At 30.5% G+C, this 26,850-nt stretch overlaps 1 pseudogene across 1 annotated transcript in view; it reads left to right on the top strand.

Moving 5' to 3' along the window:
- Positions 1–3,296: 3,296 nt before the first annotated feature.
- Positions 3,297–26,850, top strand: part of LOC143240317 (receptor-type tyrosine-protein phosphatase S-like) — a 171,755-nt pseudogene continuing 148,201 nt past the window's right edge. The window contains exons 1-5 of the transcript XR_013021713.1: positions 3,297–3,625; positions 5,323–5,462; positions 11,373–11,550; positions 11,980–12,234; positions 18,645–18,776. The product of XR_013021713.1 is annotated as a receptor-type tyrosine-protein phosphatase S-like (transcript). The remainder of the gene's footprint in view (positions 3,626–5,322; positions 5,463–11,372; positions 11,551–11,979; positions 12,235–18,644; positions 18,777–26,850) is intronic.

Genomic DNA, 26,850 nt, shown 5'->3' with positions numbered 1-26,850 from the left:
GTCTTAGTGTTAATGTTTTTTTGTAGCTAAACAATCTTTAATAATGTTCTTTCAAATTACTTTGGTAAGTTGTCTTTTAAAGTAGAATAATTTGAAATTTTCTAGGTTACAGACAACTGTTCAAGCACAACAAAACTAGGCTTCATTGTGTAAAACCATGTGCACAGACATACTATTGTAAATTTTAAGAAATGTAATAAACTTAATACTTGTATAAAATATTGCATTTGTCAACTTCTTTCAGTAGAATGCTTAAAAATTATATTTAAACTTCAGTTAAAAGCTAAACAAAATAGTAAATAAAAGCACATACAAAGTGTTTATTTATGAAATAAATATTTCAAATATGAAGTAAAATATTTTCTGCTGCTTTGTAATTTATTTTCTATCTATTTATATATATATTACCTTAATATTAATTTTCTTGTTTATCAATAAATTAACATTGACAAAAAAGGTTAAATGTTTGCTTAAGTTATTTTTTCAATTGCCTTTCTGTTACTAAATATTTGATGTGCTTCATTTTGTTGGTGTTAATAAAACTGTAGACCCTTAGTATGTTCTTTCATGATTTATGTTGCCCTTGTCAAATGTTTTGATTTTTTTTTCAATTGTATTGATGAATTACAACAATTATAATAGACAAAGTTGGTATTTTTGCAGCCCTTGATGTTTGCATTGATTCATCTCCTTTATAAATATTTGGAGGCAATTTCTCACCATACATTACCACATTAGATTGAATAGTTATAGCTATAGAACCAGTATAATATTGATCAACATACTTCAAGGTTTCCCATCAGTTTATCCTTTAACTTATGGACTGGTTTCTTGGTTTAAGTAAGAAGCTCAATATATTGTATTAAGGCCAAGTTACTTTGGTTTTAAAATGTCTGATTACAGCTTTGTTGTTCTTAGACCTGGTTGGGCTTTGTAACTCATTCTTATGATATTTCTCCATGATTTATTGTTATTTGTTGATTCATCACAGTCTTGGTTGTAATGGTCTCTTTTATCTGACATCTTTTGGAAAGACTTGTCATTCTCTGTAGTTATTTGTCTGCAGTTATTGGTATTACATACTTTTAAGGTACAGTTGAAATGACTATTGTCTTATAGTTTACTTATTCCATTTTATGTAATTAGTTGTTTAGTGATTTTTTTATTTCTTCTGTATCACAATCAGAGCAATAGTAAATTACAAATAAGTTCTCTTATTCCATTTTTAATATCTAATGAAGCTTGAGGTTGGGATGTTTGGGTGTGTATGGAGAGAGATATGGCTGTTTTGATCCTTGTAAATACATATTAATTTTCCAGATGTTTTATTCTATTATTGGTGATTTTTCTTCTATCTTGTTAACTTTGTTGTTATATTTTTAATGTTGCTTATAAATGTCTTTTTTGTACTTCTAATTTTTGGGCTATCATCTGTTTTTGTTTTTTGTTTTATACCTCCAATAGATTAGTTGGACTTTTCTACAATTAAATTTTTTCTTGTAATGAGCTCTTGTGTAAATCTTACATCTTTTATTTATATGAAATTATCTGTTTCTTACTTTTGTTTCCAGTTTTATTTTTTCTTTCTTTATTATGTCTTTTTATCATGGTCAACATTCCACTGTCTTGCTACTTTTATATATTTCCAATTACACATTGAGCACATTTCTTGATCTTCAAGTCTAGTATTGGTTGTTTTATTTCTGTACAAAAAAAGTGGGTGTTTTTAATATTTTTATCACTAGGTGGGTTCTTTGTTATTATTTCGTTAAAAAATGTAAAATCTGGTTCATTTAAAAATAGCAAAGCTTAATGTTTTCCATCTAAAAGCAGAAAAAACTTATACAGCTTTAAAAGTTTATAATCATTAAGTGGTAGAGGTAACTCACAAGTAAAACTAAACAGTCACTTATTTGTTAAATTTTCTGATGTACCTACAGCACAACTCAAAACTGGCTAATACACTCAGTAATCAAGTACTTGTATATGGTAACAGATTAACTAATCACTGTTTTGTTAAATGGGCAACAAAATCTCTGGTACTATCCAGTTTTCTTGCACTACATCTTTAGAAAATTAGGAATGTTGCATTAAATCTAGATAGGCAGTTTCCAGATATTACACATCACTGTCAAACCAAAACTCCCTCTAAACATTAAAATTGCAGAAAAGTATAATATTTCCATTTTGATCTATATTTTAACAGATAAAAGTACAATACCAGTAGGATTTTGTGGAGATCTTGAGCTTTAAAATGTTAAAAAGCTCAAGTATTCCTCAAAACAAATGTTGCTCATTCTTTTGGCAAATAGAGCCTTTGACTGAGCTGCTGCAACTGATTTATTTTATATTTATGTTATTTAGATCTGTAGTTCACTTTAAAATAGATTTTTAGCTGATTGCTAAATTCTTAATGAAGCATTGCATTTGAGATATAGGAAACAAACACCAATAAAGCACATAAATAGTGATCAGTCAATGTTGTAGAATTAAAATATTTTTCTAAATAAACTCTGCCATATATTATTAGAATGGATTTTTTAAAGTAATGTTAAGCTCTCTTAGGGTTAAAATTAAATTTTATTATTTTTTTAATTAAATTTGATTTTGTAGATGGAGTAAACAGTACATCAGTAATCATTACTTAGTGCATATTTTATAACTGATATATTAAGTTTTCATTAATAACAACCATTATTTTGACGTTAAATCATTTCATACTGAAAATAATATGTATTATTAGAATTAAAATACAGTGTCAAAAGCAAAATGTTTATTTTTATTTTAAGATAGTTTTAAACAGTATTACTTTTTATTATTTATTTTGCAGTATAGTTGTTATGATTTTTGTAATGTGAATTAGAAACATTTTCATTTTGTTTAAACCACGTTTTTTAAAACTGTTACAGAGTATTTTGACTAGTTATGTAGAAAGCTAAATATGACTTTAATGTGTATATTTTCAGAATAACTGTAATTTTGAACTTAATAATTTTTCTGCATAAATATGCTAAATGTAGTATCAAACAAATTAGAATTAAAGTTATATTTCATTATTTTCATGATATCTATCTTTAGTTTTTAAAAAAAATATTAATATCTTATACTTTTATAATATTCTAGAATTTCAAATGTTTATTCAATTTTTAAAATTATTCTAGGTATTTGTGAATATTTCTTCCTTCTTAAGAATTTAGTTAGGTTTAGGTTTCCTTTCAGGCAGGCCGGATGTAAGGCGTCAGTTATATGCACAGTAGCTTTGTGATGAAAACAGAAGTATCAGATAGCAACAGCAGTTGAACAAAAAGAGTCAACTGTCAAATATGTTTACATTATCAGTACTTAAACAGTCAGTGTCTAAATCCAGTTATTTCCTGTTCTAAGCATAGATATGGGTCTATCTAGCCAACAGGAAGCTAGTAGTTTCCACTTCCAGGACGTGGATGGTGCCCCAGCGGCCTCACTCTATATATTGCTTGAACCACACTTGTTGCTACATGACTGCTTTAAATACTTATTGTTTGTAGTATTTCTTCAGCATGAATTAAATTATTTTTTTTAAGAACAATGTTACACATTTTACCAGCATATTTGTATTTTTTTTTATGCTGTTCATTTGTTGTAGGTAAGTGTTGATCATTAAATTTTTCTAAAAAGCTTTTATGTTTATTAATGTTTTTTTAACTGACTTGGAAATGTTTTCAGACTATTATGCATTACTGAAGTTAAAATTGTATAAAAAGTTGGTAACATTCCAGGCTTAAAGGTTATTGTTGTAATGAAATGTTTGCCAAATGCTGTTTTATATAAAGATACAGTAATAAAATCGTATTAGTAAATGTATTTTCAGCACTGTTTATATATATATATGTATATATATATGCAGCATAGAAAAGGAAACATACTAGAAACCTCGTACTATTATCACCAAAATTATGTAATTATTAATAACACTTGAGTAACAGTTATTTTGACACAACTAGTTTCAAAATTTGAAAGAAAGATTTATCTTTTTAATATTTTTTATTAATCTAGTGATATTTCTCTTGAAAATAAGAGTCACATTACACAAAATTTGTATGTAGTAAACAGGATTGTAATAGCATAACAGTATACCTCGTGGTTTTTGAGTGTGCAGATTTACAACACAAAAAATTGGATATCCCCGCACATGGCAAATGAAGTAATGTTAATCTGATAGACAGCATTGTGCTTAACAACATTCAAAGCATAACAACATGCCTATGTATGATTAAAGTTTATGATGAAAAGTCAGCTCACTGTTAAAGTAAAAACTTTTTTAAAAAATAAAATGGTAACCCACAGAATTATTGGTTTCAAGTTTGTATAAAAACAACTACTGAAGAATTTGTTTTGAAACGTGTTCTTGGATTAAGATCAGAATGGATGAGATAATAAGTTGATAAAGTTTTATACATATTGTTTAAGAAATTTTGTTGGTTAGAACTTGAGAAAATTAACATGCATTCCATCAGTATGTCATCAAATGATGTAAACAACCATACCAGAATCTTCTCTTGCCAAACAAGGAACCATTAAGATTTTGAAATTTATTTTTTATGATTGAAGATGCAAGATAAACATATTAAATAATTTAAAATTGGTTTCTATCATTGTACTTTGTTGTAAAGGTTTTTTCATATTAAATAAATAATCCAAATTCTTAATGATCTCCATAATAGCTCTCTTGTTTGAGAATTAAAATTTAACTGTTTCTTATCTTAAATCATATCAGTAACAATCATACTTTAAAATAATGTTCTGAAAGAAAAATAACTTACTGTACATGTTCATTTTTAAAGTATAAAGACAAAAATACAATAGAACACTGAGCAAAGTTTTATTTATATTTAGAACTTCCACATTACAATACAGTTGTTTGAATTAACACTAGTTAAATTAAAAATTGATATAGAGAATGCACATACAAGTTGTAATTAATCAATTTGTTGAAAACAGCTTTCCAATGACTCAGAAGCGAGTCTGATGGTAAGGCTTACATTGTTCAAAAAATAGATTCTGATACATATAGTAGGAAGAAAACAGATATTTAGCTGCATGGCTTTATGCTTAATGAAAGCAGTCTAAAACAAAACTATTTAGTGATTAGTTTGAAGTTGTATGTAATATTTTATATATTTAATTCAGATTTTAATCCTCATGTCTACTTCCTGGAACATGTGAATAAAACAGTCTTTCAATTTTGCATGTGTACAAAATCTAGTATATACAAAATATAACCTTGTAATTTATCTCCCTCCATACTGTTACCCAATAATTGTTTTTTTGTTGTGTGTGTAGGTCAATTTGATTCCAATTTTACTCTACAAAATGTTTGGGGGCGGCTTCCATCTGAGACATCTCGTTCTTTAATTCAGTGTGTAAGTAGTAATGGACAACCAGGAAAAATTAAATTTGGAAGAAGTATAGATGTTGGAGAGGTAAATTTTAATGTTTTTTTACAACTTGTGTATTGAATTTCATTAAATGATCCTTTTATTGACCAAATTCTTAATGATCGTAACAACAATTTCCACTAGATGAATTTTGTTTGTGAACCAGTGTTCCAACCTTGCATAATATTACTTTAAACCATTTCCATAAAGAGCAAATAAAGTTTGCTTTTGGATTGCACTACTCACAGGCAAAAATGGTTAGTAATATTTTACTTTTTACAGAAATATTGACTTTGGAGTTCACATTTATTTTGTGTTTTGGTAAAAACTTGTTCTTTCATGCTATAAAAGTTAGAATTAATACAGATTAGTAGTTTAAGTGCAAAAAAGGTTCAATGACTCACCTCTCTGTTTCCACTCAGCTTCCTCTAGACATAGCTAATCTTGATGTAGAGTTTTCTCTTAAGCCTATTATTGAGCATAGAAGCCTTATTGATAACATTCTCATGAGCAATCTTACAGATAAATTTGATTATATAAATTGTTAACATGTATGTTTTTTTATAAATCATAGTGTTATTTGACTTTTTTTTCATATAACACTGTAACTATCCTTTATATATGTATTTAAAGGATTCCTTGATACTTGTGTAGAGCTGTATAATACAAACAATTTTTGTTGTTGTACATGTAAAAACTATTACATTAATACTTCACTTATTCGTTAATCTGTGATTATCACTATTCATATGTTTTCTTATCATGTTTTGATAAGCATATAAGTTAATTTAAACTCTTTATAAACTTGTATGTTACTGAAGCTGTTGCAAGCTCTTTTAGTTCATTCTAAGGCTTCATTAATTATGTGTGTATGTGATGTGTAATTTTGTTTTGGATTATCATGTTGCAATTGTACCAGCAATTTCTTCCCACTTTCTTCTTTATTTCTCGTGTGTGTTGTATTTATCTACTGGGTACAACATCCATTATTGCCTGAACTTGAATTTATTTTAATTTTCCACGTGTATGAGTAGAAATTAAGATAAAGAGGTTTAAATTGGTCAGTAAGATCTGACTGCAGCTACATTCTTTATAAGTTTTATTTAAAAATAATGGATTTTGAAAACTTTTGGTGAATATATGGTGTAAAGATATTGTTGACCCATTGATTGTGACACAGTAAACATATACAAAATTGTTTGCAAGTCATATACCATATACTTAGTACACTTGCATTCATTTGCTTGAGGCAAATCAACAGTCAATGGATTAATAGCAGGAAGATATTAAAGAAAAAAATTTTAAAAACCATAGCAGCAAGTAGTTTAAATGTTTTGTTCAACACCACTTTATCTGTATTCATGCTATATCTTATTTCTGGAGAGAAAACGTTTTGGCTTCACTGCATTGCATATCAAGTTATGTCTTTATTGTAAACATGTAGACTGACAGGGATAGGATTCGACTATACATCTCTTATTCAACGTTGGGAAAACATTTCTTTCCAGTCTCTTACTGATTATCATTTCTTTTTAAATCACAATCCTTTGTCAGTAAGTAAGGTGTCAGCTCCTCTCTTGCCCCATTCTTTGAAGTGGTGAACTTCACCAATTCTTTACAATCTAAACTTATAATGGACATAGCATGTGATATTATAATTACGTACTGAAAGTTATGGCCTTTGTTCACATTGCCAGAACAATAGAGAAGATCAGTTACATATATCTCTTACATCATCAGTACATTAAATAATTATCATTACAATATTACATTTTCTGGTTCTGACTTAGCTTATCAGAATGATATCAAAACAAATGGTACATTGCATTCTGAACTTCTTAGCGAAGTTGATTTTTGCAAGATTCTATATCTGATTTGACTTTTTGGCGTTCATCACACACACACACACACATACACCTGTTTTGGGAACAGATAGTTTCACAAGGTAACTTTAGATAATATGATAATTATGGAAAATACCAATTTGTTTTGTGTCATCCTCTCACTGTTTCTGTTTAATGTGTATATTTAATTGAGAATGGTAAGTGGTAATAAGTACAGGGTTAATTCCAATTGCCTTAAATGTTTTTCCCATAAAATGATAGATAGATTACCCATTGTTATAGACTAAAGCCATGGGAATACCATATTTACAAACAAACTCATTCACTAGTTTTTTTCACAACACATTGGGTGATAATATATATGTAAAAACAGCTGGTTGGGTTGAGAAATTTTTTATGTGGAGGCGTGAACAACGTTGAACAAGGTCGAAACTTTGTTCATTGTTCGCTCCTCCACATAAAAAATTTATCAACCCAAACCAGCCCGTTTTTACATATATATTTCTCTACAAGTGGGTTTTCTTGTCATCACTGAGTGATGATATGCTGTAAGGGGTACAATTCAACCCACCAACTAAAACTGTTAGTCACAACCAGTAAATGTTTCTAGTATTAGACTTGGGATAGTGTTATATTGTCACCACCTAGAATCTTGTCAAGTTCAGATGCATTAGTACTATCCTTTAAACTTTATGGTCTGGCACACATGACACTAAAACTAGAAGATAATAATAATGTTTGAGTTATGGTTGACATACTAGGATCCTGTTCAAAGGCAACGTTGCAATAAAATATATTTAGCAGCTCTGCACCAGCTCTGCACATATTTGGGCTTCATGGTTGTTTTGACAGTATAACTCCATTTTCTGAGAGGCTCACTGTACCTCATGGTCCATTTAAACCATCACTTGATGACTTTTATTTCACCTGCTTGTAAGATAGCTCTTGTTGGTATACACCATCCATCAAAAACACCTCTGGTCTCTCTTGGTTAGTCTACGACAATTTTAACCAGAGCTGGAGTTCGAATTCTTTAATTTGAAAAGATCTAGGAGTCCTGTACAAATCACTCTATTTGATCTCAGACTCACTAGACTCTATATCATCTTGAAGACTGTCAGTTATCTGTACTACCACTTGTACTAAAGTTGATTTTCAGAAACAGTGATAATCCAACCAATCATAACATGCTCTCCACAATACACCAGGACACTATAAAACACCAACAACACCTACATACACACTGGCTTGAAGATGAAAGGTAGAAGACTTTCGAAACTTTGTTCTCTACACTTGTGTCTCCACAACAGGCAGTTTCTGTCCATTCTACAAAGTTTCAACATGCAACATTACAGCAATCCCACCCATGAGCAAGAAAAGGCATTATCTCTAGAAAGTGAAAAAGAAATAAAGGCAACTAGAATAAATTGAACTTTGCAGCTTTCTTGAATGTGTTATGTGAAATCTGCATATATGCACTATAAGTACACTATGAGAAAAATATGTTATATTTGTATGCTACATGATTGCCCCTTTTTTTTCAGTGATTTTAAACAGTTTAAATTCACTAGAGGAAGGGAGTTCCAGCCTGAAATGTTGTGAATATTAAAACATCTGTTTCACATTAGCCATTTTTTGTTGTATAAATTGTTTCATATTTACATTACCATTATTTATTAAAAATCGATAAAACATTTGTTAGAAGATTCTAGAAATTCATAATTACTGACATTTAACAAGTAACAGTAGTTTATTAATGTTTTTAAAATAATACATTTCAAGAACTTAAAGTTTGAAACAAATTTGAAGTTATAATTAAATCTCTTCAATTACCAAATTAACTCATTAACAAATTACAGTGGAACCCCTCCAAGTGGCCACTCCTCAGATTCGGTAACCCCTTGAAGGGGGTCATTCAATCACAGTCCCTTTTTTTGCTTACATAATCCCTAATTATGTACAGTGGAACCCCTCTAATCAGGCCAGTTTGTCTCAGTCCCAAAGGTGGCTGCTTTAGAGGGGTTCCACTGTACTTGAAAAGTGTACTTTCCGCAAAGTAGAAAGTTTTTGCCATCTGTAAGTCGATTTTAATGGAAGTGGTAGCCTCTCTAGCTATAACAATGAATATAGATGATACAGCACTCTGATAAAATGAGTCAATGCAATTTTCTCCCCACCTTTTCTTTTTTAAACCCAATATTATGGCTTGTGAATAGTTTTATTACTTAAAAAATTAGTTAGTAATTGCAGCTTGTGGTGTATTAGTTCACTTTGTTGATGAAAAACTAGTTTTTCACCATATCTTTTGATTTAAAATCAAGCTACATAAGAGTTAAGGGTAAATATGTGGTAGGCAGCTACCACATTTTAAAATCTATAATGTGTATTCACATGTTAGAAACAGTATATATTTTTTATTTACTGCCCTTTATTTCTGAACCATGAAAGTTGTTGAAAGTAGTGCTAAGTTTAGTTTTAGGAAGTATTTTCTATAACATGTTAGTTGTGGATAGTATATTTACTCTTATATGAGGTGGCTGTAGCTAGAATAGTCTGGTTTATGTGGCATGTGAAAGAAACTTTAAGATTTCAAAAGGAATACCCTAGACTCTGTAAAATTTGGGGATTCAGAATCTCACAGTGGACAGAATACTGGTTGACAATTGAGTAGCTTTGCACAAAATAAACAGACTTTTTGATTTGCAGAGTAAATATCTACTATAAATTTTTTTTTTATAATTTGTTTTCATTTATTGTTCTGCTACCAGATGTGAGTCTCAGTTTCAGTGACTTTCATTTTACTAACAGTAACTTTTGGTTAAAGTTCCACTTCAGGTTTAATTTACCATTAGTCTGAAATGAATGCATTATTTTTATAAATTTGAATACTTTTGTTAACTTCTGTATTTTGTAAGTCAATGTGTGACATGTTTATTCATCACAGCATTTCTTTTTAAATATTGAACCACTGTTAATAAAACAGTTTTAATTTTATTTTATATTAAGTGCCACCACACTTAAGTTGGTGAAAAAATACTACAGTTTTTTTTTTCTGCACACTGAGTTCCCCAGTCTATAAGATATTAAATAATTCAGGCATTTGTATTCTTTATATCATTAGTTTTGGAATATAAAATAATATTTGACTAAAATCCCTCTGCATTGAACCTGTTAGTTTTGAAGATTTGCCTATTGTGTGTGTACATATTAATTGGATAGCTTACGTTACTAAAAATTATCTTTCTAATTGTACTAAGAAGATTAAAATTTTCCTCAGTTAACTGGTAAAGATAGCTCACTTATTGCTGCCTTTTATTGGACTGGCTTGATTTGTATAGTGCCAGTCTTGGTATACCAGTTTATTTACTTTCCATTTAAAACCTTATACATTGTTGCTTAATCCCAAGTACCTTGTATTTCCTGCACATCCAAACTAATGTGAAAGTTGAAGAAATGTAAGGAAAATTGAATATATTTCTTGTTGTAGTGCTATAGTTTTAGTAGTGTTGTGCTATATTCTAATCAGCTAATTATCCTGAAAGCAATGAGATAAGTCCTGATTGAATTTATGAGAATAAAATAGACATACTGCAAAATACAAATGAATAGTTTTTATTACAACAAAATTACAGTGTGTGTGTACTTGCTTAGACATTTCACTATTGCTTATACTTGTTCATATGTTTTTCTCTCAACTGTACCATTCCATATCATATACCACATTGTTCAAATCTAATGTTGCTTACTTAAGTGGTAAAGTCAGTTTACCTAGAATAACTAGCACTAATTATGTAGCTGTTCACTTTTAAGTCAAATGTAAAGAAAATTGTAACCCCAACGTGTATTATCTCAGCTATTGTTAGAGGATGAAGGTGTTTATTTTCTTGCACAATGTGCATCATTTTAGCCTAACCATCCATTGACAGAACACGTGTTATTTTTCCAGAAAATGAAAATAATAAATGTACTTTGAAGAAAACCAACTTAAATTTCTTTTACATGTGTTATGTGAAAACTGCATATACACAGGATAACTCTATATTGAATTATAGGGGTAGAAAATGTAATGTGTGATTATATAGCACCATATTCATTTTTTCTTTCATTTTAGGGATTGAAATTACCTAAATTTACCCAGCAGTTCCTTCAGGGTGCTCCAGTACATGCTCGTATTCTTTTCATGCCTGGTGGAGATGAATTATCACGATTTGGAGCTTTTCACTGTGAAGTCACTAATGGTGGGGTAAAAACCAAAATAACAACATTAAAATTACCTCCAGAAAACATTGGTGAGCAAAAGTCACTGGAATACACATATTAGACTGCAAGATTAAACTTAGTTGTTCAATCTTGTAGAATAAATCCATTTGTTAGAAAATAGGGAATGAAGTAATAAAATGCACTTAAATGATGTACATGCAAATCTATGTAACTCCAACTCAAAGGCTTAATTAAAAAATGCAAGTGGTCAAATATTACTCCATGTTACAGGCTTCCCCATATATTATAGTGATAAATTTTTATAATGGGAGTATTTTTATGCCTGAGTTAATATTATTTTTGAAAAGTTTAGACTAAGGGAAAAAAATTAAGTCTCTTGCATTTTCATATTTTACATTTAATTAAACAGAAAAAAACAGTATATTGTTGGATAAATGTTGTATGTATGCTTAAAGTTCAAATTGTTCTATTTATTTAAAAAAATTTTACATGAACAGCTGAATTTGAACCAGAAGAACCTTACATTGTGGCAAATCAAGGAGATGATGTATATTTTGCAATGAAAAAAGTAATAACCAAGAATCTACCACTTAGATGGCGTCATAATGGTGGAAACATAATTGAAAAGTGGAATGATCAATTAAATGTCAGTATTCCATCTGTCACAGTTACTGATGCTGGTATTTATGAATGCTATTATGAAGGCAGGAGAAATGAACATGTTCATGGAATTTTAAGACTTATTGTTCGAGGTAATTGCTTGTTTTGAATGAGTTAACTTATTTGCTTATTAAAGTTAAACCTCAGGTTGATAATATTTATATGAATGTGAATGTTATACTTAGTATAATATACTCTTCAAAACAAGAAACGCAAAAGGGTTAGTTTTGTTATTTTAAAGAGAAATATATGTAATAACGTTACAAGCTCAGAGTATGTGATGTTACACGTGTTAAGGCATTGATTGTCAGACCAAAATGACAATAAAAGTTGTGCACTTTGAAAACGGAGGAAAACATTGGATTTTTCCCCAAAACGCATGCGTGTCCAATAAATTTGTTTGAGAGATCTGCAAGTGCAACATGTGCAAAATCCCCTATAAAAGTGACGGGTTCTTGGTTTCCATAGCTCAGTGTTAAGCCACCGACAAGCAATACAGTTACGCCAAGACTGACTGAAGCACAACGCAACAACGTCATTGGTCGCTTGGAAGCAGGCAAATCTTGATCAGATGTTGCCAGAGCTGTGAATGTCCACCCAAGCACCATCACAAGGCTATGGAAGTATTACCAACAACATGGATCAACTCGTGACCGTCCACGATCTGGCAGACCTCGTTTTACCATGCTCGCACAAGATCGCAATATCCAGTTACGTACGTCACCTTCGGGATAGGACCACCACTGCGACGTCTACTGCCTCAACCATACCAGGGCTGCATAGGTTTTCCGATCAGACTGTATGCAACCGTCGACGAGATTCTTAGGCCCCATGTGCAACCCATCATGGTGAACGTCAACGACGTTTTTTCAACATGACAACGTCCGTTCTCACACCGCCCGACTCACCACTGTCTTCTTGAGACACCACAACATCAACGTTCTTCCCTGGCCCTCCAGATCACCAGATTTAAACCCCATCGAACATCTTTGGGACAAGTTGGACCGACGTCTGTGGCTGCGACAACCTCAACCGCAGACTCTACCTCAGCTTGCAGCAGTTTTGCAGGCTGAGTGGACAGCCATTCCACAGGATGTGATTCATCATCTCATCACTTCCATGGGCAGGAGATGACAAGCAGTTATTGATGCTCACGGGGGACATACTCGTTATTGACGTTGAGTGACGTTAAACTTCACCTGGTGAGCGTGGACTTCACCTTTGCAGACTTTGGATGTTCAGCAGTGAATGTGCAAAGTTTCACACATGTCATACAGAACTACCCAGAATAAACTTGTTAACAATTTGTCTCATATTTTGGCTTTTGCGTTTGTTTTTTTGATGAGTATATAATTATATTAATATTTTTAATGTAGTGTAACAAATATAAATTGTGGTTTCATTCTGTATTTGTAAACATTTGTTCATATCAAATTTTCTGGATCTAATTTAAAATTTATTGCAAATATCAGTATTTAAATCTTAATTAAAGTTATACTAGCATTTGATGCAGATAGAGCAACTGGAAAAAATTAAAATATTTTATGCTATGAGAAGTAATTTCTAAGCATAGGCCACTTTGTTTATTTGAGGCTTCTGTCTATGAGTGAGCAACCTCTCTCTGATATGGAGACTTTGTTCATCATTGGATTTGTCAAGATTTTAAAATAGTATGAATGGAGAATTATGCAAAATCCACATGAGGCATATTCAAATATTCACTACTTAATTGAGGGATTTCAAGTTTGCATATCTTCCCATACTAGTTAACAGTTTTCTTTTAGAAAACTCAGTATATTTTTCCTTCCAACAGGCATAAGTAAATTTATAAACCAAATTAGATAACATTTTTCCCTAGAAATACAGTCCTTAAATCTAAAACAATTGTAGGCAACAAGTAGGATTTAAAACATATTGCAGTTGTGTTTTAGGATAAACCATATAAAGTATATTTTGTAATTGACTTTTAACAGTTAAAGAATATTTATACACATGTGCAAGGTAACAACAGCAGAGTATTTTGGAACTTAACATAGTTAGATGGTTTACTGAAACTTAACATAGTTAGATGGTTTACTGAAACTTAACATAGTTAGATGGTTTACTGAAACTTAACATAGTTAGATGGTTTACTGAAACGTAACATATTTAGATGGTTTACTGAAACTTAACATATTTAGATGGTTTACTGAAACTTACCATATTTAGATGGTTTACTGAAACTTAACATAGTTAGATGGTTTACTGAAACTTAACATAGTTAGATGGTTTACTGAAACTTAACATAGTTAGATGGTTTACTGAAACTTAACATATTTAGATGGTTTACTGAAACTTAACATAGTTAGATGGTTTACTGAAACTTAACATAGTTAGATGGTTTACTGAAACTTAACATATTTAGATGGTTTACTGAAACTTAACATAGTTAGATGGTTTACTGAAACTTAACATAGTTAGATGGTTTACTGAAACTTAACATATTTAGATGGTTTACTGAAACTTAACATAGTTAGATGGTTTACTGAAACTTAACATAGTTAGATGGTTTACTGAAACTTAACATATTTAGATGGTTTACTGAAACTTAACATATTTAGATGGTTTACTGAAACTTAACATATTTAGATGGTTTACTGAAACTTAACATAGTTAGATGGTTTACTGAAACTTAACATATTTAGATGGTTTACTGAAACTTAACATAGTTAGATGGTTTACTGAAACTTAACATATTTAGATGGTTTACTGAAACTTAACATAGTTAGATGGTTTACTGAAACTTAACATAGTTAGATGGTTTACTGAAACTTAACATATTTAGATGGTTTACTGAAACTTAACATATTTAGATGGTTTACTGAAACTTAACATATTTAGATGGTTTACTGAAACTTAACATATTTAGATGGTTTACTGAAACTTAACATAGTTAGATGGTTTACTGAAACTTAACATAGTTAGATGGTTTACTGAAACTTAACATAGTTAGATGGTTTACTGAAACTTAACATATTTAGATGGTTTAGTGAAACTTAACATATTTAGATGGTTTACTGAAACTTAACATATTTAGATGGTTTACTGAAACTTAACATATTTAGATGGTTTACTGAAACTTACCATATTTAGATGGTTTACTGAAACTTAACATAGTTAGATGGTTTACTGAAACTTAACATAGTTAGATGGTTTACTGAAACTTAACATATTTAGATGGTTTACTGAAACTTAACATATTTAGATGGTTTACTGAAACTTAACATAGTTAGATGGTTTACTGAAACTTAACATATTTAGATGGTTTACTGAAACTTAACATAGTTAGATGGTTTACTGAAACTTAACATATTTAGATGGTTTACTGAAACTTAACATAGTTAGATGGTTTACTGAAACTTAACATAGTTAGATGGTTTACTGAAACTTAACATATTTAGATGGTTTACTGAAACTTAACATATTTAGATGGTTTACTGAAACTTAACATATTTAGATGGTTTACTGAAACTTAACATATTTAGATGGTTTACTGAAACTTAACATATTTAGATGGTTTACTGAAACTTAACATAGTTAGATGGTTTACTGAAACTTAACATATTTAGATGGTTTAGTGAAGCTTAACATTTAGATGGTTTACTGAAACTTAACATATTTAGATGGTTTACTGAAACTTAACATATTTAGATGGTTTACTGAAACTTAACATATTTAGATGGTTTACTGAAACTTAACATAGTTAGATGGTTTACTGAAACTTAACATAGTTAGATGGTTTACTGAAACTTAACATAGTTAGATGGTTTACTGAAACTTAACATATTTAGATGGTTTAGTGAAACTTAACATATTTAGATGGTTTACTGAAACTTAACATAGTTAGATGGTTTACTGAAACTTAACATATTTAGATGGTTTGCTGAAACTTAACATAGTTAGATGGTTTACTGAAACTTAACATATTTAGATGGTTTAGTGAAACTTAACATATTTAGATGGTTTACTGAACCTTTACTTATTCAAATAGCAACAAAGTAGTCCATCATTAGTATAAATAGGAAAACCACTTTTCCGTTATAATCTTTGATGTTATCAAATTCTTTATGGAAAGCTTCTTATAGGTAGGTATTTTATATACATGATGGAACAAAAGTTTCAACAAGTTTCCTTTAAACATATTTGGTACAAAATTTCTGAAATTAGAGTTCAAACCATTAAATGTTTCTTATGGTATGCTTCACTTTGAAAGTGAACATTATTTTTGTAAATCAGAATGTTCAGAAAAGAAAGTTTATGATCGTGTAGATATTTGACAATGAATTTTATGCTGTTATGTTTGCTATTCAAGTACTCCAGAAATTGAGAAGCTTCATCAGAATTTCTGAAGATGGTAAGCATGTTATCCACTTTCTGCAGCAGCAGAGTGATTTAAATGATTGCAGGCAGTCTTATTACTACTGTTTTTCATAATAGCACTTGAAAAGATTTGTCATTGTAGCACCATCAGTATGATAAAAAAATTGCTTTGAAGAAGAAAATAAAATTATTATGTAGAAAAGCCCATCAACTTCAATTGTCTTATTTTTTTTTTGTTATTAAATATCAGATCAGCACTTAGCTGTATTAACTTTCTTAATGGCATAGTTGTCATACTGTTTCCCTTCAGAATGTTTCCGTAACTGATATTAATTGGAAAACTTATTTCTAGCTTGAAAAAAATAATCAAAACATCATCGACAAAATAATATACAAAACCATAGTTTCTAAGGTGATTTTTTTTTCAAAATTATTTCATTATATTGTCACCTTCACATTTTTCTGATTATTTATCTTCTAGTGTCATGTTTGTGTACAGTAACTAAATGTCAAAAGAGGCTTAACAAATATTGCTATCAAACTTTGTCCTATTTTGCTAGAAAATTTGAGATTGTTGGAATGCATTTATTGTTAGTGAGAGTTTTCTAAAATTTAACTAAAAACCTGCTAAAGCATGATTATAAGTTTAAATGTTAGAAACTGTTGATTGCAATGGACATCCTTTTCTATGAATTTTAAGACCACTATTTAAAACTCCTGAATGACTACCTGATGGTCTAATGTTTAAATATTGTTTTCAATTTACAGCAACATTGTTTCTTCTCAGTTTAAATAGTACCTTTGTAACTCTGCTTTTATTGTATCAGTAAGATGAAGCTTCAGAAGTATGGTTGAATCACTTAAGTTATCTTCAACTTATTTTAAATATTTTTGTTCAAAATTGCAATACTATGTCCTTTATCAGGTTTAGAAATAATAGAACCATTATTTTGTACTTAAATTATTCAAAGTTTTCAATTCCTTTAAATTTAAATTCAGAATTATTTTATTTTTAAATTATAATTGTTAAAAGACAACATATCTATAATATTAATTTATGTTCTAATAATACTGAATGATTGACCAGAACAAGACCAGTTGACTGATGTGACATTAATTGCAAAAATTGTTTAAATTGTAAAAAATAATCTTCAAGCCTTGGAATACTAAATTTAATCTATTGACAGTGGTTGCTGTAAATGCATACAGAGTTTTTGCAAGCCATACACTATGTATATTGTGCACACACATTTGACTACTGGAGACAGATCATTCCCTATATGTTAAATCAGCAATTAATGGATTAAACTTTGAGCTAATACTTTCTTTTCAGTGTCATTCAAAATGTATTTTAGATAATTGAAAATAACATGAGACTGTTCTGTAAATACATTTGTACCCTGTTGTCACATTATTTTGGATAACTAACATCTATTATTTGTTTTCTATTGAAATATTTAAAATGTATAAAAATCAAAACATCTACTTGGTTTTACTAATCATTCAGATGCTTATATTAATTATCAAGTTAAAGATTTGAAAAAAAATTTTCTTTTGGTTCATTTAAAAATACAAAAGTTCATTTTGTGTTTTGATACTGTTTGGGATAACAAAAAGTGTGGCACAGAAACTTTAAAGTTAATGAATTATTGTCAAATTTTTACATTCATCCAAAAATGGGTGTAAATTTAGCTTCAGAAGATTTTATGTCATTTATCTTCATTCTTAACCAGGGTTGGAATAGGTTTGTCATGTCATTGTCAAATGATACCAGCAATTTGTCTACTTTTAAAAATACTCAAAAGTGATATCAATTTTAAAAATAGATGAAACAATAGCACATAGTGACATTAATACTAGGTGCTATTGAAGACAACAATAATATTCTATCACTAATAATTGTATCCTGCTATGAATCTATATGTGTTCTAGAACTAAGCAAAAAATATCTATATCACAAGCAGTTTATTTATTTCTTTAATTTTTACTACATGTAATGCTAATTAGAATAGTGTAACGAGTGATGGTATATTGTAAGAAGTTAGAATAGGATATTATATGTACATATATCTTATCAATTTAGTATCTGTCCTTGCTCATATTTATATAAGTTTTGAGAAATATTAATTGAATTTCATAAAAGGTTGTCCATCAGGAAAATATGGTCAGCTATGTGACCAAGATTGTCCTCCTTGTTATAATGGTGGAATTTGCCATGACAGGTGGGGAGTGTGTGTTTGTCCTCCTGGCTTCACAGGATCACATTGTGAAAAAGGTAAATGTGTTTTATATTGTATAGTTTTTTTTTCCAAAGTCTCTCTTTCTTTTTTTTTTTACACAGTTGTTTATTGAAGTTAAGGGGCTCTTTTTATCCTTCACCCTTTAACTTAGAAAGTAATTTACTAATTACAATAAAAGTATACATGATAAAAAATACTGAAAATATAGATTTTGTGAGCACAAACTCTAAAAAATTTAAACCTGTCTTTCAAACTCGTTTATTAGTTGTTAAAGTCTTCAAACAGTTAACCAAAAAACCATTTGCAACATGATTATAAGTTCAATGTGTTATTTTTCCTAGTTATCTTTGGAAATAATTGGATTTTTATAAAAATAATAGTGTAATAATACATAATTATAGGACTGATAAATGAAAACCTTTGCATTTAATGACCATTTCCATTGCATTAATTCATTATTTACTTCTGGCAGTGAGGCTTTTCAGGCTTGTGTATGAATACTGTTTTTTTTCACATGGCGAATGTCTGGCCAGGTTACTATTTTGAGTGGACATAATTTGAATTTGATGTGTGATCTACTGATATGATAACTCCCTCTTCATATAAGATTAGCTAATCTCATTCATTGCTGTCCCTTACATGCAAACTTTTTATTTATACATGCCATGAGCCTTCTGCTCACCCTTATTTGAATCAAGTGATTCCAGTGTGTGTCTCATCACACATCACCACACCACCAATAGAAGCATAGAACACTCGTGTAACACGTGACTCTCTCTATACATCTTTACTGATTTATCACTTCTTGTTTGAAAGCACTTGGACTTTTTTTTTCTTACTGTTACAAGTTCCAAGTCTTTGGTTCTTCATTTCCATTGTATATTTTCTACCCTTTGTGGTTATTTATAATGGCTTTTATTCACATTCCTTCATGGACTGTTCCTGTCTTATTTCTATAAGAGTTTGATTGTCTACTATTTGGTATTCTATCAGATGTTGCATCATGCTTCTTGGTCTATCATTTGCCACTTAGTTTGCCAGTTTTGGAAGGATAAGATATTTTACAGTTTTATTGTTAATATTATTATCTGTAATTATTTGAATTCCATAACCTACACTTGTATTATTTAATACCAAGTTACATTACAATTCATAATTAGTCTATTATTTTTCGTATATACCATTCAATTAGGCTTAACATGATACATCTCTCCATTAGTTTAATTATATTATTTCTTTAATTTTATATCATCATTTGATTAATCATCTTTTTCTTCACTTAGTTTTGGTGGAAACCTTCAAATGGGGCCCACCCATACTTCTCTCAGTACTGAGCTTATTTATTTAGTTTTGTTATTCTTTTCATTCCTAGGTTACCCTTTATACTGTATAGTTTGATTAGGCTTAACTAGTTTTTCATTCCTTTTTATTTCACTGCAGTTCTAGCTTAGATTTCCTTGTTAATTCTGCTCACTATCTTGTTTGATTCACTTTCATACTATCTTATGTATTGGTTTGCCCATGATTTTATTGATGGGTTAAAATTTATTTCATTTCCAGTTTTTTTCACCACTTTATCATATGAGATTCCTTCCCCACACTGTTTTCTTCTTATTTTGATATGGTGACTAATTCATTTTGTTTTTATTATTGTTTATTCTCTTACAGTTACTTTTGTTTCATCTCTACTTTATAACTATTACCATTCATTTCATTTAGGTTAAACTTTATCTTCTTTATTATTAATTTTGTTTAGTTTATAATTTATTCTTCTTACCATTAATTAGTTTATTGGTTTCCTGCAGTTTTATGGACAGGTTTATATATATTATGGTTTCAGATTTTTTTCTTGAATCTATCATCATCAGGAATGCATCCCCTACACCATTTTCTTCCCATTTTCACTACATTAATTATTTAATTTTAATTTTCTCTATAGTTTATATACTTTATAGAATTACTTTCATTTTGTCTCTACTTTATGCATCTTACCATTAATTTTGTTTCATTTATAATTTATTATTTGCACCAGTAATTTAAATTACTGGAAGTAGAGTGTACCATATCTATTTCCATTATTGCTCACCTTGCCCATCTTATGGCTGTCCTAAAATTCTTAGTTCTCCATGACTTTATCATGGAATGCCTTCCATACTTCTATTGCAATACCTGTTTCACCTACTTTGCAGATTTTCAACTATGTTTTGCAGGATATTATCTTCATGTCTTCTGTGCTGTTCCTTTTGTCTCTTTTTGTGTTTGGGTACTTACAAGCAATAACTTTTACAGACTTTAATATTTTTCCAACTTTGGTTTGTTCCCTCCTCATATAGCTTTTTTGCTGCTTTTGAGTTATTTTAGAATGTAACACTGCTGTTTGTTTTCCTTTCTATTATTAATAGGGTTTTGTTTGTTTTCCTTTCTATTATTAATAGGGTTTTATGGTTTTTTCCTTTTTCTTTTCTTGTCTGTTTTTGGGGATGTTGTTCCTGTGGGTGGTATCTGTTTGCACTTCATGTCTTTTCACATATAAGATGTGAGCTTCTGGGCTTCCTCGCACAATATTCATTTTCTTCTATATGATATTTCAAGTACTCTTATTTGGATTGCAGTTTGTCTTTCTTATTCTGACACATTCTATCCATCAGAGTGGTATCTTGATTATCTTATTTTCTGGTTGCTTTGTCTTTCATATAGATCTCTCTATTACATCTTTTAACCTCTGTATAGTGTCCAGTATCTCCTCCTCTAACTAGGGCTGTTGATTCCTGCAGTTGGGATTGGTCCCACAGGCTTCTGTATGCCTCTTTCCTTTATTCCCTTACTTCCCAATTTTCTTCTTTTTCCATCTTTAACCTCATCTTTTCTCTGGTATCTTGACTTCATTGGTCATTGAGAGAGCTACAACATCTACATTTGTCTCCTGTTATCTACTCTTTATCATGGTTTCTTCCTCATTTGGTTTTCATCTACCACCTGTGACAATTTTTCATATTTCTGAGTGACTTTAACTTGTTAAGTTCTTATTCATTATTTCTTTCTTTTCAGGGGCTCTTGCTCCATTATTACTATTTGGTTTCTGCTTTGTGTCAAGTAGTGCCTGACCAGATATCCTTCAACTAAAATCTGCACTGTACAGCAGTGTTGAATTGTGCTCTCTTCCATGGCTTTGCAGTGGTAATCATTGAGATGGGATGTTTCACAATAATGTTTAAAGATGAATAACCTTGCAGTGGTTTGCTTTATAAACATGCCCTTTCTGGACCATACCACCCATGGACTGCATGGATAAAGCAGAAGGGGATAGATGCCCATCTATAACATGTCTTGATTGCATAAATTGGTATAATCTGCTTTTTAAAATAGGGTTTCAGGGTCACTTATTACACTGTCTTTATTGATGATTTTTCTCCAGATTATCCACTGCATATTCATCACCTTTCTTTTAGTGAAGTGTGTGAGTCCTTACAACTTTCTGTTTTCAAGTCTCTGGGATGGTGGGCTGTGTGAGGCACTCTCCTGAATTGGTTCCATAAACGTTTCACTATAACCATTCAGTTGAGAGTAGGGCAGTGGTGTTTTACTGATTTATTTGAGACATGGCTTTAACAGGAGATTAGCTATTGAAAATACACTTTACCCCTTCGATTGTGAGCCCTGATTCTTATATACCATTCAATTAAGCTTAACATGATATATCTTTCCATAAGTTTAATTATGTTATTTCCTTAATGTTATATCATAATTTCTATCTTATTTCATTAATAATCTACTGCTCATTTAATTATTGAAATTAATTACTCAATTAATTCACTGTTAAGGGAGTTGATTGCATGAGTTAAAATCATTTCTTTAGTGGATGTCAAGTTTCTGGATTGATAGCTCAGAGTTAATCCTTGTCTTCTACCTGGGAACTGGAGTGGTTCTAATATTCCCCAGTTTTTGGGTTTTAGATGAAGACAGTATGGTTCTAATTCTGCCCTCCAGATGTCAGTACCCTGTGAGTATGATTTTGATGTAATTGACTTACCAAGTATGGTCCATCTCATCCTAGCCATTCTTCATATCTTTTTATGCACCTTTCTCTTTGTGTTACTGAGTTCCATTATTTTGCCCTGGTTAGGGTCACTTTCCTACCACATTCTCTCCAACTTGGATGTTCTCTCATTTTCTGCCCTGATATCTTACGCAAACGTGAAGAGTATAATTGGCTCAGAAGTGGTATGGTTCTCCTCTCAGATCTGACTCCTATCTACAGAGGTATCCTTTGGGCACTTTCAGAAGGTAATGCTGTTCTTCCCTCACATTAGTCCTTCCTCCAAAACAAGGTGGGATTCTAGATAATCTTATGAGAGGAAGAAAGTACTGTATCTAAAGTTATAATTTTTCTACACTTCCAGTGCTTCCATTTTTTGCCAGAGTTGGAAGTAATAGTTTGGCAGATGCAAATAGAGGAAGTTGCATGCATCAAGTGAGTGTACTGTGCTTCTATTAGTGGAAAAGTGCTGCATGATGATTTACATGAAAGAAACATTGGAATCACTTGATTCCAGTAGAGGGAAGCAGAAGGCTTGTGTCATATGTAAATAAAAAGTTTACATTATTGAGGGCAGTACTGAACAACAATAGGAAGGAGGGTGAGTTATCTTTACTCCTTATCATGTAGTTAATAGGGTTTTTAAAACAATGATTTTTAGAAAAGAAACACCTATCGATATGTACTTGAATTGATCATCAGCTCATCGTAAATCTCAAAAATAGAAATTATAAAAAAAATTACCTGCTGTTCCAAAACCTAATTTCAATTCAAAAAAGAGCTACTTAGTACATTATCTGGAAAATGTATTAATTAAGAGGAATGATTTTTCTGTTAGTATCAATAAAAAATACTTTAGTTATGTTGACAGAAAAAGAAAGAGAAAATTTACCCTAATAACTTAGTTTATTGTGTAATTTCTTATCTATGTGGCTTATCAAATATGATAAAAAGAATGTAGAAAGAAATAATATATACATACATATACACTTCCAATTGAAGGTAAATTTATTTTTTTAACCAGGAAAAAATTGAATATAATCTTAACAAATGGAATTTACCAACTGCTGTTGAGATAATGTGGTTTACAGTGTAGAATGTATGGGCTATAATAATTTCTATATAAGGGAGACTGTTAAGATTTTAAGTACTAAACAAGCAGAACATGAAAAAGTTTCACCATGTCTCAATATTGTAAAGGTACAAAACATTGTAGTACAAATAAAATTGTTAAAATTATTTGTTGGAAGCCTAATATTAATAATGTAAAATAAAATAACACATTTTAATAAAGAAATACAAACTTTCAATGAATGAAACACAAAGAGTAGGTTAGTACTTATCCTAAGCTCAATGTTATGTTTGTAGTGTCACTTACTGGATGTATTTAACTGTTGTGTATAACAGAGCTCAGTATCTGATGGTGCCATATTAGCTGTAATGATGCATTGTTTTTAAATTATATATTTGTTCTATCTCATTTTAGCTGTTTTCAGAACTTGAAAATATTGTGATAGTAAGTGCACATGGCAAGGCAGTTTGGGAAAGTGTGATAGTAATTTGACCATGCATGCTGATAACTAGATTCTTTGTTTACATAAAGCCATTCCTCTTTGAAAGGTTTTTTTCACTGTATTCTAAGTGCAGCTGTAAAGCAATAAGTAAAAATTGATCCTGAGATCTGAAAAATATCAGCTTTGGCAGTAGAATAGATGGTGTATAATTGTTTGTTTCAATATGAAGTCATTCTAGAAAGAAGAAAAAGAGGTAACTGTTTTTTTTACCCTATATTGATTATTTCACTACAGTTAGTGTTACTGTTAGGGTATAAAAAATCACAGACGAACTATAAAGATGTTTAACTGAATTATACTTTTTATATTACTCAGTAGGTTATTTAAATGAAATGAAAACTTAAAGATAAAAAAGTGATTTTTCTTAACATAAAAAACCTTTCAGTACATTTGTTTGTCACACTTTCCAAGTTGGTGACCAGATCTGGTTTGGTTGCATTAGTTATTTGACAGTGTATATGCATTGTTTTCTTGCTCCTTCTTAGCCATCAGTCAAAACAGATAGACTTGTTCATTCTGATGCTCAGCAAGATATTTAGGTCAAGTTATCATTGGCAAAGTCTGTGACGTATAAATCATGGTAGGACCAAAATAACCTTGCCAATTTGCTGTAAATTAGTGCCAGGATGTTAGGGTGGTTGATTAATCCTCAGTATGGTTTAAGCTTAATGTGGTGTAAGTAGAAATGCCCATATGAAGTGTAGACATCAATGCTGGAAATGCAGACTTTTTTCTTCTTCAGATTTTTGTGATTTGTGAAAACCAACATATGATAAGCTTTTCCATGCAGATGACACAAATCATTAACTTAGTGGCACTTCTCATCTGAACTTGAAGTTGGTCAGTGCAATTTAGTGGAGTGCATAGTTGGACCACTTAAGTTCATAATATCCATTGGTCTTCCTGCCCCAGGGATTAGCTGTTCCAAAAAGTTACCAGCCTGAAACATATTCAAAAGGGATCTAGATTTTTCCTTTACCATATCTTTGAATATCAGGAACAAACTTTGCTTGGATTCACCAATATGGACTTTTGGTGTTGACTAAAACCACTTTTTGTAAGGTTTTGGACAGTGTGTGTGTGTCACTAGATATATTCAGAAACCTCAACTCTTGGATGAGTAGTTGGGCCTTTGTTCAAGAAGACAAAACAACTGGTTGTTCTCATCAGCTCATCCCTAATCTCTTTATCACCCCATGTTTCTTCATGATCCACAGACACCATGGTAGAATACATTCTGACTCAGAGAAACAACTGCCATATGGTTTGTAATCTTTTCTCATTGGTACCCACTGTCTCACCTGTTGGAGAAACAACTGTGACAGGTACTTCAACTACTATCAGCATGCCTAAACTTCTTTTTTGCTCTTAGGGATCACAATGAGAGCTGGACTTGTGTTAATTTCACTTGAGAGAACTTTTTCTACATTTTAAATTCTGTCTTGTAGCAATCTCTCTTTAGTTACAAATGATTTCTTTTATTAGTGAGCACTTTTACTTAGAAAATCCCATTCCTTAAATCAAAAACTTTTCTTTAAATTCAGTAACATAAGTAAGAGTAATACACATGCTAACAGAGAGATAATTCCACAATAAAATCGTGGAGTTGCAGTACCAAATTTTATTTTTCTTACCTATTGGGTGATATTTACTGATATGCAAAAGGAAGGCTTCCATGATTTTCTCAGGCTCTTTTATTTCTTGGAAAGAGTATTTAATAGGTTTGCTTATTAACGGAAGGATTAAAAAGATAAATTATGAAGTAATACTGAATTTAACTAAATGTGTCGAGTTTAAGTGAATAAATAAACAAACTAGACACACTGTGTGATGAAAATTGAAAACATTTATTATTTATTCAGAGACAAAAATACCTTCATTAAATTTGTCAACTGAACAACTGGCTTTTATTCTCTCAATATGTCTTACCATTGGTCAACTTGCTTAACATACCATGCATGAATGTTTAAATCTAACATATCTTACTTAACAGAAAACTTGACAAACATTAAATATACCTATAGTGATTAGTACTTGCCATATGTCTGGTTATTCTCACTCACTATAGAGAATGCCATAACATTGAGATATCATCTAAATTGTTATTGGAGGACACTGCTCTCAACATTCTTGCACAATGTGCATCATTACAGCTAAACATTCCATGAAAGAACAGGTATTGTTTTCAGAGGATTTTGAAAGAGCAAAAGAATCTAAAATGAAATAAATTTAACATCCTTCTGCACCATATGTTATTTAAGTACTGTATAGATTCAGAATAAAGTTAGGAATTTGAGACATTCTACAGTAAGATAAGAATGTAAGAGACTCATGTTATGTCTGCATATCATACCTTATCTGCAAATCCCTCTTCATTTTGTTGCAGAACTATAATAAATGTCATTTCTTACACAATAAACAAGGTAATTTCATTTCAAAACTAAAATATTCTGAATGTTATTTTTTATACAGTACTGGAAGTTATAATAATTCTTGGCC

This window comes from Tachypleus tridentatus, chromosome 2 (genome assembly GCF_004210375.1).
Source record: "Tachypleus tridentatus isolate NWPU-2018 chromosome 2, ASM421037v1, whole genome shotgun sequence".
NCBI classification, from domain to species: Eukaryota; Metazoa; Arthropoda; class Merostomata; order Xiphosura; family Limulidae; genus Tachypleus; species Tachypleus tridentatus.
Note: the sequence above shows the minus strand (reverse complement) of the source record. Positions and strands in the feature narration are given on the sequence as shown.